Genomic DNA, 15494 nt, shown 5'->3' with positions numbered 1-15494 from the left:
GAGGAAGAAGAGGAAGAAGAGGAAGAAGAGGAAGAAGAGGAAGAAGAGGAAGAAGAGGAAGAAGAGGAAGAAGAGGAAGAAGAGGAAGAAGAGGAAGAAAAGGAGGTGGAGGAGGTGGAGGAGGAGGTAGAGGAGGAGGAGGAAGAGAAATAGAAGATTTTCAGATTAGAGGCAGAGAAAATATCTTCAAATTTTTCATAGAAAACAACTTTCCTAACTTAAAGACAGAGACAGCTATAAATGGACAAGCTGACAGCATGGATGCATAAGGAGGATCCATCATTCTGCTACGTACAAGACTCACACCTCACCCACAAAGATAGACATTACCTTAGACTAAAGGACTTGGAAAAGGTTTTCCAAGCAAATGGATCCAGGAAATAAGTTGGAGTAGGCATTCTAATCTCTAAAACTTTCTAGAATTCAATGAAAATAAAGGCACAACATGGCCAAATTTATGGTACACAATGAAAGCAGTACTAAGAGGAAAGTTCATAGCACTAAAGGTCTTCATAAAGAAATTGGAGAGTTCTCATACTAATGATTTAAAAATATACCTGAAAGCTCTAGGGGAAAAAAAGAAGTAAACACACCCAAGAGCAGTAGATGTGTAGTAGCAGGAAATAACCAAACTCAGGGCAGAAAACAATCAATTAGAAACAAAGAGAATAATACAAATAATCAAGAAAATAAAGTGTTAGTTCTTTGAGGAAATCAACAAGATTGACAAAGCCTTAGCTGAACAACCTAAAAAGCAAAGAGACAGTATCCAAATTAACAAAATCAGAAATGAAAAGGGAGACATTACAACAGACACTGAGGAAATTCAAAGAATCATTAGGTCTTGCTTCAAAAGCCTGTATTCTGCAATATTGGGAAATCTAAATGAAATAGATAATTTTCATGATAGATACCACTTACCAAAGTTAAATCAAGATCAGGTAAACTATCCTATAAAATCTACAGAAATATAAGCAGTCATTAAGAGTCCCCTCTCCCCCCCAAAAAGCCAAGACCAGATGGTTTTAGCACAGAATTCTATCAGATTTTTCAAAGAATAGCTAATACCTAGTCTCCTTAAATAACTGTGCAAAATAGAAACAGAAGGAACACTGCCAAACTCATTCTATGAGGCCACAGTCACACTGATCGCTAAACTACACAAAGACTAAGCAAAAAAGAGATTTTCAGTCCAATTGTCCTCTTGGTGTAAAAATACTAAAAAGAAAAAAGAATACTTATTAGCAGAATCCAAGCACACATCAAAAACGTCGTCCACCATGAACAACTAGGCTTTATCCCAGGGATGCAAATGTGAATCAACACATAAAAATCCATCACTGAAGTAACTGCCATATAAATACATTGATAGAAAAAACCATATGATCATCTCATTAGATGCTGAAAAAGCCTCTGACAAAGTCCAACATTTCTTCATGTTAATAGTCTTAGAGAGAGCAGGGATACAAGGTGCATACCTAAACATAATAAAAGCAACATACAGCAGGCTAATAGCCAACATCAAATGAAATGGGGGAAACTTAAAGCATTTCCAATAAAAACAGGAACAAGACAAAGCTGCCCACTCTCTACCTATTTATTCAACATAGTTTTTGAAGTTATGGCAAGAGCAATAATATAACTAAAGGATACAAATTGGAAAGAAAGAAGTCAAATATTGTTATTTGCAGATGATATGAGAGTATATATACATGACCCAAAAAACTCTACCAAAGAACCCCTACAGCTGATAAACAGCTTCAGCAAAACAGCTGAATAAAAATTAACTAAAAATAAAAAATAAAAAAAATCAGTAGCCCTCCTTTATACAAACGATAAACTGGCTAGCTGAGAAAGAAATCAGGGAAACAATACCCTTCACAATAACCAAAAATTAATATAAAATATTTTTGTGCAACTCTAACCAAGCAAGTGAAACACGTGTATGACAAGAACTCCGTGTCTCCAAAGAAATTGAGGAAGATGTGAGAAAATGGAAATTCCTTTCTTGCTCATGAATCAGAAGGATTAACATAAAAAATTTGGCCATCTTACCAAAAGCAATTTAAAGTTTCAATGCAATTCCCATCAAAATTCTAACAAAACACTCTATAGACCTTGAAAAAGCAGTTCTCAACTTCACAGGAAAAAAATTAAAAAAACAAACGAAACCAAACCAGGGTAGCTAAAACAACCCAATACAATGAAGGAACTTCTGGACGTATCACCATCCCGCCATCAAGTTGTGCTACAGAGCAATGGCAATAAAAGCTGCATGATATTGGTTTAAAAACAGACAGACTGATCAATGGAATGGAATCTAAGACCCAGAAATAAATCCACATACCTATGGACACTTGAATTTTGATAAAGAAACCAAAGCCATACAATGGAGAAAAGAAAGTATCTTCAACAAATGGTGCTGTTCTAAATGGATGTCTGCATGTAGAAAGAGGACAAATAGACCCATATTTATCACCTGCACAAAACTCAAATGGATCAAAGGCCTCAACATAAAACTTGATACACTTAGTCTAATAGAATAGAAAGTGGGAAATAGTCTTGATCTCATTGATACAGGAGACAACTTCCTGAACAGAACACTAATAGCTCAGGCCCTAAGGTCGACAATTAATAAATGGTACCTTGTGAGACTGAAATGCATCTGTAAGTCAAAGGACACAGTCAATGGGGCAAATCAGCAACTAAAGCTTGGGAAAAGATCTTCACTAACTCTACATCTGAGGGCTCATATCGAAAATACATTTAGACACCAAAAAATCCAAATAATTCAATTTAAAATGGAGTACAGAGCTAAACAGAGATTTCTTTTATTATTGTTAAATTATTTTATTTATTTACCTTCCAAAAATTGCCCCCTTTCTTGGTCTCACCTCCCTGCATTCCTCATCCCATCCCTCCTTCCCTTTGCTTGTGAGAGGGTACTCAACCACCCACCTACCCCGCAACTGACAGCTTGCTGACCCCTTGCTGCCACAGTTCTGAGAATCAGGCATAGGCCTGCGAGGTTTTAAAAAAAAAACACAATTTTTACCTTTTCTAGCTGCAATTTTAAGAGAATCACCTTGTTACCTGCTAAATCCAATAATCACAGTCAGAGATTTTTCTAAGAGAAACAGCCATCAGCTCCCTTACCATAGAAGCTGAGAAGCTGTTGGTCCCTTTAAGATTGGCTGTGCAGACACGCAGTCCCTGGGGGGGCTTCTCCAGCTGACCTTGACTCCTAACTACAGGATCAGGACTCTAAAGGCCAATTGAGAGTGGTTTTTATTTATTTATTTGTTTTTGAAATGAGTTAAAACTAAATCAAGGGGTGAACAACCAGCATTTAAAGTTTTAACCATTTTTTCCTTTAAACATGAAACACCAAGCATTTAAGCAATGAGAAACAAAAGCCACAGACATAAACTGACAGACATGGACAGCTTGGTGCACCAAGGACAGACAATAGACATAGAGGGAAAGAACTAGATGGTAACCCACCAAAGGGACCCAGATATCCTACCTAAAGGACCCAGAACCAGAAATAGCATTTTCTCCAGTAGGAGCCAGCAAGGAGGCAGGAGGTTTCCCACCCTCCTTCTGTCCTTAGGACAGCTCCGAGACAGCTTACACTCCTTTGTCTTCTCTTTTGCCAAAGCATCCCCAGAGAGTTGGGGAGGACTGTTTTTCTCAAACCCATTCTCTCTTATGTCTAGACTGTAAACTATTGCTAGTCAGGGTCTAAAGACTAAAAGCATCTATGAGAATTGACTTTGCTTCTCTAAATTTTAGCATAACTCTAAAAGAACATATACACAAACACACTTTACCATTACCTTGTCCCTTTTTTACAAGGTTTACTTGTCTCTATCCCAAATATTTATTTTTCTTTGCACATGCTTTCAATTCCTGTGGTGTCCTTCACTATCTCCCACTTACTGGGGCTCCAACTTCATGGTGCCATTCACCCAATACGTTCCTTCACTTTGCCGGCTGGCTCCTGGAATGACCCCATCAGTGAGTGATTCCTCTCTTGCCAGTCTCGGTGGGACTTCCACTTGAGAGCACCCACGCCGCCATGGTACCAAGAACTGGGCGTAGACCTGCAAGGTTAAAGAAAAAACACATGCTTCATGTTTTAAGAATGCCAAAGCTTTACTGAGGTTCATAGAATATATACCCCAATTCCACCTGGTGGAAAATTCCAGGAAGCATAGTGGAAAAACGGTTTTCGCCCTCAAGAGAAAAACAGGAACAAAAACAAACAAACAAACAAGCAAAAAAAAGAAAAAAGAAAAAAGAAAAAAACAGGAACTGACTTAACAGTGTTACTGCCCAGACTAAACAGAGAGGTCAAGATGTTCCTTTGTTAGGAACAAAAGGCTTCCACATGCATCTGCAAGGTTCAACAGGGGGAAAACACTGATGGGGTCCAGGAGAGTCTTACAAGGCAGACAGCACTCCCAGTGCCGGGCAGTGACTAAGCAGGTGTTGCTCTCCTTAGCAGGAGACAATTCCTCTGCCCAAATCTGGCTCAGTCTTTATGAGTAGTTATCCAGAGATGGGCAACTTTTGGGACCAATGCCCACCTAAGACAGGGGCTCTGAGACTAGCAGATATTCCCAAAGGTTTCCCCAAAGTGTCCTAAGACAGGGACTACTTTAAAAAATAAAAAGGGGGGACTCCTGGGCCCCATCAGTGTTTGCCCCTGGCTGAGCCTTGCTGATGCATGTGGAAGACTTTTGCTCCTAACAAAGGAACATCTTGACCTTTCTGTTTGGTGTGGGAGGTAACACTGTTAAGCCAGTTCCTGTTTTTTGTTCCTGTTTTTCTCTTGAGGGCAAAAATCTATTTTTCCACTATGCTTCCTGGAATTTTCCACCTGGTGGACTTGGGGTATATATTCTGTGCACCTCAGTGAAACTTTGGCATTCTTATAACATGAATTACCCAAGTATATGTTTTTTCTTAAACCTTGCAGACCTGTGCCTGGTTCTCGATACCATGGCAGCATGGGCACCCTTACCCAACCTCAGCCCTGCCAGCATCCCCCTTTTCCTGGGGCATCAAGTTTCTGCAGGATTAAGCTCATCTTCTTCCACTGAGGTCAGACAAGACAGTCCTCTGCTACATATGGGCCAGGGGGCCACAGAACAGCCCATATGTGCTCTTTGGTTGGTGGCTTAGTCTCTGGGAGCTCGAGGGATCCAGGTTAGTTGACACTATTGTTCTTCCTATGAGGTTGCAAGACCCTTCAGCTTTTACAGTCTTTCCCCTAACTCTTCCTTAGAGCTCCCCAATCTCAGTCCAGTGGTTGGCTGAAAGTATCTGCATCTGTCTCAGTCAGCTGCTTGTAGAGCCTCTCAGAGGACAGCTGTGCTAGGTCCTGTCTGGAAACACAATATGGAATCAGTAATAGTGTCAGGGTAGCTGTGCACGGAATGGATCCTAAGTAGGGCTGGTCATTGAATAGCCTTTCTTTCAGTCTCTGCTCCATTTTTGCCCCTGAATTTTCTTTAGACAGGGACAATTCTGGGTCAAAATTTTTGAGGATGGGTGGATGGCCCTATGTCTCAACTTGGGGCCATGTCTCTCTACTGGAGGTGGTCTCTTCAGGTTCCGTCTCCCCACTGTTGGGCATTTGAGCTAAGGATCAGGTCTGGGGGCAGAGAGACAGGAAAGAAACCCAGATGGCCAGGAGAATGAATGGAAATCGGTACCTGGGGTAGGGGTGAGGGACATCTCTAGGTTGTGCCACAGACCTGTTATAGGAAAGGCTCCCAGGAGTCTATGGCAATGACTTTAGCTGAGATTGCTAGCAGTGGGGATATGGAACCTAAAGTGGCCACCTCCTATAGCCAAGCAGGACTCCCAGTGGAGGAATAAGGACACCAACCCACCCACAAAACTTTCAACCCAAAATTTGTTCTGTCTATAGGAAATGCAGGTATAGCATTGGACTATAGTCTAAGGGAATGACCAATCAATAACTGGCCTAACATGAGACCCATGTCATGGGCTAGCATCAATTCCTGATACTGTTAATGATACCCTTTTATTCTTAGAGACAGGAGCCTAGCATGACTGTCCTATAAGAGGCTTCCCCCAGAAGCTGACTGAAATAAATGCAGAGACCCATGGCCAAACATTGGATTGAATTCAGGAAGTCTTAGGAAGATTTGGGGGAAGTATTGAGGGTGCCAGATGGATTTGGCACTCCACAAGAAGACCAGTGGAGTCAACTAACCTGAATTCCTTGGGGCTCTCGGAGTCTAAACCACCACCCAAAGACCATACATGGACTGGACCTAGTCCCTTCCATATACACATATGTACTAGACAGATCCTCCACCAACTGGAGTGGGTGCTGTCCCTAAAGCTGTGGATCCTAGTCCCCTAACTGGGCTGCCTTGTCTGGCTTTACTGGGAGAAGATTCACCTAGCATTGCAGAGACTTGATGTGCCGAGGTCAGGGGATACCCAGGGGCCTCTATATGTTGACAGAGGAGAAGGAAGGGAGTATGAGGGAAGGGACTGTGAGGGGAGGACCAGGAGATGGGACAATGATCAGGATGTAAAGTGAATAAGTAAATTAATTAATGGACACAAACCAATAGATGAATAAAATAATTCAAAACTCAAAGCAAAAAGCAAGAACTTTTTCTCAAATCTAGGGAAAGAAAAACACAACCAAGCACAAAAGGCATTAAGAATTCCCAAAAGCTTTGCCCATGCAAAAATCTTTTCATGATGCCCTGTTGTCAAGACAGCGAAAGTAGAGAAAGCAAAAACATAGGGAGAAAATTGTAAGGGGAATTTGCCAGCTCATTTACAAAGGCAAACGTAATGGAAAACATCAGACCTCTAAACAGGAACCCTAATGTCCAAGAGGCCATGGAATTCAAGCTCTCAAAATAAATACCTGGCAACCAAGATCGACAGATATACCCAGAAAAGTTAACTTTTACAATTAAGAAATGAAGCCATTGAACACAGTCACCTGCTAAAGCAACTCACAAACACCAGGTAAGCTTTGTAGATGACACTTGAGCAAATTCTAAGCCCAGAGTGTCTCAGTGTTTTATTGCTATGAACAGGTGCCATAGCCAACAAAAGAAAAAAAAAAAAAAAGAGCCTTCGATTGGGGACTTGCTACAGTTTCAGCAGATGAGTCTCTTATCAGCATGGTAGGAAGCAGGTAGCCATGGCACTGGAACAGAGGCTGAGAGGTTTACATCTTAATCTTCAGGCAGCAGGCAGGGACAGCAACATTAGGCTTTTAAAACTAGAAAGCGCACCTCTACCCCAGTAACGCACCTTCGCCAACAAGGACACACCTACTACAACAAAGACTCATCTCCTCCAGCAAGGACACACCTCCTAATCCTTCTCAATAGTCTACCAACTTGGAACAAAATAGTTCCTGTGGGGGGTCATTGGGACCATTTTCATTTAAACCACCACACAGAAGAAAATGTGGGAAAGAGGTAGTCACAATCATAAGATACAGGAAATCCTTTCTTTTATGTGAGGAAGGCATGAACAAAGAAGAAGGAAGAAAAAAATTAATCATATCCAAATTGGCAAAGTACAGTCTTATTATATAAAAAGGGGAGAAGGAAAAAAAGCAAATAAGAATGTCATCAATAGAAAAATAACAAATTTATAGGAATCATTGACCATCTCTTAATAATAACTCTAGTTCAAATGGTCTTGAGTTGCTGACTAAAAGATTCAGGCTAGATAATGGTAATAAGAACCAAGAATTAATCATCTGAAGTCTCCAAGAAACATATTCATTGAGAGTGAAGATACGGAAATCAATATAGCAAATGAATGGAAGCCGGCATATGTGTATTCTTATATGTGTTAAAATGACATCTAGCCAAATTAGAAGAGATATAGAACACTACTCTGTATTTATAGAGGACACAATTAATTAAGAAATGTAATAGATATACATATATATGAACCAAACTTTGGAGTTCTTATTCTCATAAAGCAAACACTAATGAACGTAAGAGAATGGGCATATCCTGATACAGTAATAGTGGGTGAGCTTATGATGCCACTCTTGTCAAGATATCTTGATACAATAAAAATCATTTGAGAGTAAAAAAGTCAACAATGAGACTTCAGTTAATTGTGTCATTGACAAAAGAAGAACTTAGACAGAAATCCAAATATTTCAACCATCGTGTACAAAAATATACATACCTTGCAGACTGTAGAATGTCCCCTAAAGTAGACCACCTTGGGCCACACTGAAAGTTTAACAAATATAAAATAATCTAAAAAATTTCTTATGCCTTATAAAATGTTAATAAGCTAAAACTAAAATCAGTAGCAACAGAAACTATGCAGAGCACACGAATACACAGACATGGAGGAATATACTCTGATGAACAATGGGTCATCAGGAAAATCAAGGAAGAAATTTAAGTCTGCCTAGATTAAGATCAAAATGAAGGCATGGGTTATCAGAACATTTTAGATGTAGCAAAGGATTTCTAAGAAGAAACTGTAGAGTTGTTCACTTTAATAGGTAAGAGTAATTTAGATGAAATAGTTTAATAATATACTTCAACAACTTGGAAAAATTAGAGTTCAATAAGCCAGCCCCTAGGCAGGCAATACTAAATACCAAGCAGAAGTTAATGAGATGAAGACTGAAAGAACAATTCAAAGGATCAATTAAAGGAGAGGAAGTTCTTTGATGAACCGTCAGCAAAATTAACCAGAAAAGAGAGAAGAACCAAGTCAATGAAGTCAGAGGTGGAAAGGGGACCCTACTATAGAGACCATTGAAACAGAGAGCATCATTCTCAAACATCCAAAAACCTACAATCCAAAAAGCTAGAAAATCAGAAAGGACTGGGTAAATTCCTAGACACATATGACCTACAAAGTTTCAATCAGAGATGTAAATCAGGCAAATAGATCTATAATGAGTATCAAGATTGAAGCAATAAAAAGGATTCTTCCAAGAAAGAAAATGTTAGGATGGATGAATTCTACCAGACCATTTAATAAGTTATAATACAAATGTTTCTCAAATTGGTCTATAATGTAGAAAAGGAAGGAGTGAACCCAAACATTCATTAAATCAGGGATTATTCTCATGATTATTCTCATGTGCAAACCAGATAGCCGCAGCATAAAAGAGCACCAACAACAACAACAAAAAAAAAAAGAAAACTATAGACCCTGAACAGAGATGCCAAAGTTCTCAGTAAGATATTGGCAAATCAAATTAGACAATACACCCTGAAGACCAGAGGCCAAGCTAAGAATGGTGAGATGCCTGCCATCACAGCACTTGAGAGGCTGAGGCAGGGGAATTACTGAGAATTCAAGGGCAGTCTGGACAACACAGTGATTTCAATTTTAACCTGGGATATGGAATAAGACTGTACGAAATCTACGGTGACCATGCTAGCTTGAGTAAGAAGGGCTTCCATAGGCTCACATATATTTGATTGTCTGGTCACCAGGAGGTGACACTGATTGAAAGGATTAGAAGGATAAGCGAAAGTATAGGCTTTTGGGGTGGGATGGTATCACTGGAGGATGGCTTTTCAAAAGCACGTGCCAAGCCCAGTTAGAGTCTCTCTCTCTCTCTCTCTCTCTCTCTCTCTCTCTCTCTCTCTCTCTCTCTCTCTCTCTCTCTCTCCCCCCCCCCACCTCTGCTTAGTAATCAGGATGTATCTCTCAGCTACTGCTCCAGCACCTGCCTTTGTGCCACAATCCTCCCTGCCATGATGATAATGGACTAAACCTCTGAAACTGTAAGCCATCCAATTAAACTCTTATAAGAAGTTGCCTTGATAACGGTGTTTCTTCACAACAATGAATACTGACTAAGCCAATGACCAAGCTGGTCAGCGGAGGTTTCAACATAGACAAATCCTTGTAATATAGCATATAAATATAGTTATACTGGCTAGTTTTGTGTGTCAACTTGACACAAGTTGGTGTTATCACAGAAAAGGAGCCTCAGATGTGGAAATGTCTTTTGGAGACCCAGCTGTAAGGCATTTTCTCAACTAGTGGTCAAGATGGGAGGACCCAGCCCATTGTGGGTGGTGCTGTCCCTGGGTTCTATAAGAAAGCAAGCTAAGTAAGCCAGGGGGAAGGAAGCCAGTAAGAAACATCCCTCTGTGGCCTCTGCATCATCAGCTCCTGCTTCCTGATCCACTTGAGTTCCAGCCCTGACTTCCTTTGGTGATGAACAGCAATGTGGAAGTGTAAGCCGAATAACCCTTTCCTCTCCTACCTGCTGCTTGGTCATGATGTTTGTGCAGGAATAGGAACCCTAACTAAGACAATAGTCAAGGGCAGAAATCAAATATAGACAGAGCAGGTCTCTGACAAAAAACTAATGTCTCTTCCCGAAGACATTAGAAATAAGGAAATGCCTCAAGACTGTATACAATAAACCCATGGCCAACACTGTATTAAACTGGGGAAATTGGGATGCTTGTCATCCAACATCTGGACCAAGTCTCTACACTTTCATTCCACACTGTGCTCAGTCTGCATCTTAGATAAAACAATGAGACAGTAGAAAAACCAAAACATATAGTTAGAAAAAGGGAGAAATCAAAATATCCCCATTTACAGATGAAATAATCCTGTACTTAGAACCTAAGTATATGTTCTACATTAAACTAATCACCTAAAGACTCCACCAGAAAACACTGACAAATGATTTGAAAAAAAAAAAAAAACTTTCAGCAAAGTAACAGGATACAAAATCAACACACACACACACACACACACACACACACACACATCAGTACCTTTTCTATATACTTGTTAAGGAAAAGAAAAGTCAAAGGAAAAAAATCCCATTCACAATAGCCTTATTAAACAAAGAAAGGGAGGGGAGGGGAGGGAAGATGCCTTGGAGTCAAGTTAACTAACCAGGTGGCAAAGGTTAAATCAGTAAGACAGGAATTAAAGACACCAGAGGATGAAAACCTCCCATGTTCAGGGATGGACAGAATAGATATTGTGAAAAGGCCTGTATTACCTACAGTAGCCTATGGACATAGCAAGTTTGCAGACATATCGGGTTACATGAGACAACATTAGTTGGCCTTAGAAAGGAAGTTATGACATTTGCCACAACATGAATGGGCCTGAAAAACATTGTGCTGAGTCAATAAGCCAGACGCGAAACGAAATCAGTTACACACAGAGAGTAAATAATGATCACTAGACGCAGAGGTGAAAAGAGACGGGACAACGGGGCGATGCGGAGCCAAGCAGCAGGTGCACTGTCCTAATTAGGGTTAATATTGCTGGGATGAAACGCCATGGCCAAAAGCAACTTGGGGAGGAACTTCACTCACAGTTACACATTATGGTTCATCATCAAAATCAGTGAGGGCAGGAATTCAAGCAGGGCAGGAACCCAGAGGCAGGAGCTGATGCAGTGGCCATGGAGGAGGGCTGCTTATTGGCTTGCTCCTTACGGTGTGCTCAACCTGCTTTCTTAAAGAACCCAGGACCACCAGCACAGGGATAGAGCCACCACAGTGGGCCCTCCCCCATCAACCACTGATAAAGAAAATGCCTTACAGGCTTGCGTACAGCAAGACTTTATGGAGGCACATTTTTTTAATTGAGGTTTCCCTCCTTTCAGATGACTTTAGTCTGTGCTGAATTGGCCTAAAACTCTCCAGCACATGCATTAAGTCTAGTACAATGTGAGAACACAATGCAGGAAGTGCAAAACACTTTTTGTAAAGTAGATACAAGCTGCTCTTGTCATAACCAAGTAGCTGTGCGATTATAGATGTATTAATTTGCTTCACTGCATTAATCAAGGTACTGTCTTTCTGAGTCCCATAATATGTTGTAAATCTCAAATATGCATAGTGCAATGCATTTTAAAATAACAGTATGAGGCCAGTAGGGTGACTCAGCAGGCAAAAGCCCAGCCTACTGACCTGAGTTCAATCCCAGAGATGAACTCATGGTGAAGGGAGATAGCTGACTCCTGAATGGTATCCTCTGATGTATAGATACACACACGTGTGCGCGTGCGCACACACACACACACACACACACACACACACACACACACACACATATATATATATATATGGAGAGAGAGAGAGAGAGAGAGAGAGAGAGAGAACACAGCAGAGGGGAGCACAGAGACACACACATACACAGAGAGACACATACAGAGAAAGGCACACACAAATAAATAAGACCACGAAGTTTTTCTTAATAATAGCAAATGAAAAAAGATTAACATTAAGCTTCAGAAAACAGCTAAATGAAGTGTCAATTGTGGTGGTAACTGTAGCACCGTCATGCTTAACACATAATCATAAGAAACATAAAAAGAAGAACCTCACAGACGTGGACCTTATTTATTGAGAGCCTCACCACACAGTAAAAGCTTCAGTCCAGGAACTGGTCATTCGAACCCGTGGCTCACAGGCAAGGGACCTAGTGAGTGTCAGGTCCTATTGCTTCAGTGTCACAGACACTCTGCATAGAGCGGAGCAATGGTTACTGTGGGTATGGCTCCCTGTAACTGTGAGTAAAGTGGAAATGGGTCTTAGAGACAGACGTGAGCAAGTTTACAAGGAAAGGCACACATACAACAGTGACATCATTCAGCCAAACCCAGGCAGGCAGCTGGTGCTCCTTACTGCTACAGTAAACTGTCCACCATGGCCCGCCCACCCGGACGGAATCAAGCACGCAGGGCATACGACAAAATGTTCCCTGGCAATCATCAGCCAAATAGAATCACTTAGGACATGATGTTCCTGGCATGAAAAACATGCCATGTTCAGGCAAGCTACCTCTTCAAAACAGCTACCATTTTTATAAAATGATCTTTAAGGCTTCTAAAGGCCCTATGCCAGTCACCTTATTGTATGCCCATTGGTGCTGGCTAAATGGGGCAGGATGGTAATGTCTGATGTCATTTCTCTGCTCTGCATGAGTGCTGATGTGAAGGAAGCTTTCTTTGGGGGAGACGGGAGCAGGAGTTCAAGGGATCAAAACCTCAGCCATGTGCACGCTAAGCAAGCACCCTGCCTAGAAACCACACCCCATAGTATTTCTTTTTAATTAAGTATGACTGTTTCGGGATGCTTGGTCTTCGTGCTCAGAATCAAAAAATCTCATTTATTTTGTCAAGTTACAAAACAAAGGCAAATTTCTAAACACATTTCATGAACAGAATGAATGAATGAATGAATGAATGAGGAAGGAAGGAAGGAAGGAAGGAAGGAAGGAAGGAAGGAAGGAAAGAAGGAAGCACTTCTTAGCAGAGTGACAAGCTCAACTTTGGGAAGCCTGGGTTCAAGTGCCCAGCCTGCCAAAGGCTGCTATCATATCAGCTTTGGACAGGAAGCTACCTCACCCTGTGTGCCTTTGCTTGGGCACTGGAAGTCAACCATTCACATAGAGCTTATCCCATGTGTCAGACCCGGTGCCAGGCAGAGGGACATATTTAGGATGAGGCCCCTGGATTCATAAGTTTCCTAAGACCCAAAACTCTCTTGAAGTTCTGAGATTAATAAAAATACCTAGGAAGCGATTTCAAGTCAGATTGCTAGGAGATTACATGTGCAGAGTGCTGAGGACTGCAGAGTTCTCCCGATGACTCACACCCTTACCACACCCGCAGAGCTGCCTCCATGCCGGACAGGGTCCTCTGGATTTCATCCTCTGTTTCCACAGCACTGACCTCTGGCTCCCAGGAAGAAGGTACCATGGCTACATGGTGCAGGATATCTACCCATTCCAGCCTTGATATAAAGTGTTCCTCCCGATTCAGAGAGTTGAAAGGATTAATCGCCACTGTCCAGCACACCGCTGTCCTAGCTTGTCAGACCCTATGACAAAACCCTTGGGTATTATTTGGAGGGAGGTGCATCTGACCCATTTTATAGTCATTTGTTGCGTAAGGACATCCAGGATTGGGTGAGAAGTAAACCCCAGATCCCATGTGGTCCCCTGTGTCCACAACTTGGCAGGTGCCCAATCCTATTAGCCAAGGAAAGTGAAGGACCAAAGGGCCAGTCTTACCCTTGCCCATTTTCTGGTTCTTAAGATAATTAGTTCTGTTCCAGATCGTGTGTTAGCTTAGTGATTTCCTCCCTGGATTGTATCTGTTTTGGCTTTGAAGGGGAAAATGATATACTGGTTCTGGTTTAAAAGACATAAACCAAATAATGTTCAGCTGAAAAATAATGTTCCTGAAAAATCATATCCTGACACAAAGGCTCGTGTTAGAGTCCTTTGTTTCCAGAGGAGTGGGGAAGTTACAGGGCAGGGGAATTATAAAGCAGAACAAAATACAGGGGAGAGGCAGGGCTGATTAAAAGCTGGTGCTGTCCAGTCTTTGGGTGATAGGCTGGGTATTCCAAAAAGCAGCAACCATAATTCTCAGTAAGTCTTCACCAAAGAACAGGAGACTGACTTCACACTTCACCCTTGTACCCGTTAGGGTAAATACAAAATGGGCTTCTGCCAACATTCTACAAGGGGAGCCTCCAAGGAGGGAGGGAGAAGCTACGTAAGTGTGTAGTGGTGTACACAGCTCACCTTTAAGAGGCACCTGAGGGCCTCTAACAAGGGGCCTTAGAGGGTCATGTTGTGATAGACAAGATGTGCCCCCATTTGACACGTTCCTGTTCGGTGTCTTTACTCAGGATATAATGCTTGTACATGGCATCAGTGGGTCATATCTACTTCCTGCGTTATTATTACTACATTCTTGATCAACTACTGGGTAGGTGAAAGTTATAGACGCTCTCCTGAATCCAAGAATAATAAGGGCGGAGTCGGATTTCAATTTGGAGAGGTTATTCTGCTTTAGCTTGCTGTGATTGGTGCCCTGCTGGAGCATAACCTCAACAATTTTGTTATAATTAATAATTCACTCAGAATCTATGCCTGAGAGTAACGCTGGGTATGAATGGGTCCCCTAAAAACCAGAATTATCATTTGCCCAATTATGTCTAACTAGGAAGCTAGCATGTGTAATAAGAACCCAATAAACATTTTACCACACAGGGGGATTAATTGAATAATTAAAAGCCTTTCCCACTTAGCATGAATAATTAAGAAATCTAAAGGAAATACAGGCTGAATTTTCAACAAAAGTTTCGGAGGCCAATACCAACTGTGCGTTAAAAGCTTAGCTCTATTTGATGCATCCAGTTGTGGGATATTCAGTACCTAATGGACTGTTCCTTTGGATCTTGTTATAACAAGTTTTGCTCCTGAAGAATAAACAGTATACAGATTTTTTAACATTGTCAGGAAAGATGCCCTCTTACTGTTTAGTTCTTGCCCCTGTAGACAACGGGTGTGATCTAAAAGCCAGTCCGTGGCATTGTAATCACTGTGGCCTTTGGCTAGGTAGGAGAGTTGGAGTCCTGAACTTAGTTTCAGAGATTATCGCACTGGTTTTAAACGCAAATAGGGCATTTTATGTGCAAGATACACTG

The 15494-nt window shown here is 41.3% G+C and overlaps 1 protein-coding gene across 1 annotated transcript in view; it reads right to left on the bottom strand.

Moving 5' to 3' along the window:
* L3mbtl4 (L3MBTL histone methyl-lysine binding protein 4) overlaps positions 1–13881 on the bottom strand; it is a 533749-nt gene extending 519868 nt beyond the window's left edge. Inside the window, exons 1-2 of the mRNA XM_087564391.1 lie at positions 13656–13881; positions 3943–4106 (exon numbers count right to left, since the gene is read on the bottom strand). The gene's annotated coding sequence lies outside the window, so the exon portion shown is untranslated. The remainder of the gene's footprint in view (positions 1–3942; positions 4107–13655) is intronic.
* Between the last annotated feature and the right edge of the window lie 1613 nt (positions 13882–15494).

This window comes from Rattus norvegicus, chromosome 9 (assembly GCF_021556685.1).
Source record: "Rattus norvegicus strain SHRSP/BbbUtx chromosome 9, alternate assembly SHRSP_T2T, whole genome shotgun sequence".
Classification (NCBI taxonomy): Eukaryota; Metazoa; Chordata; class Mammalia; order Rodentia; family Muridae; genus Rattus; species Rattus norvegicus.
Note: the sequence above shows the minus strand (reverse complement) of the source record. Positions and strands in the feature narration are given on the sequence as shown.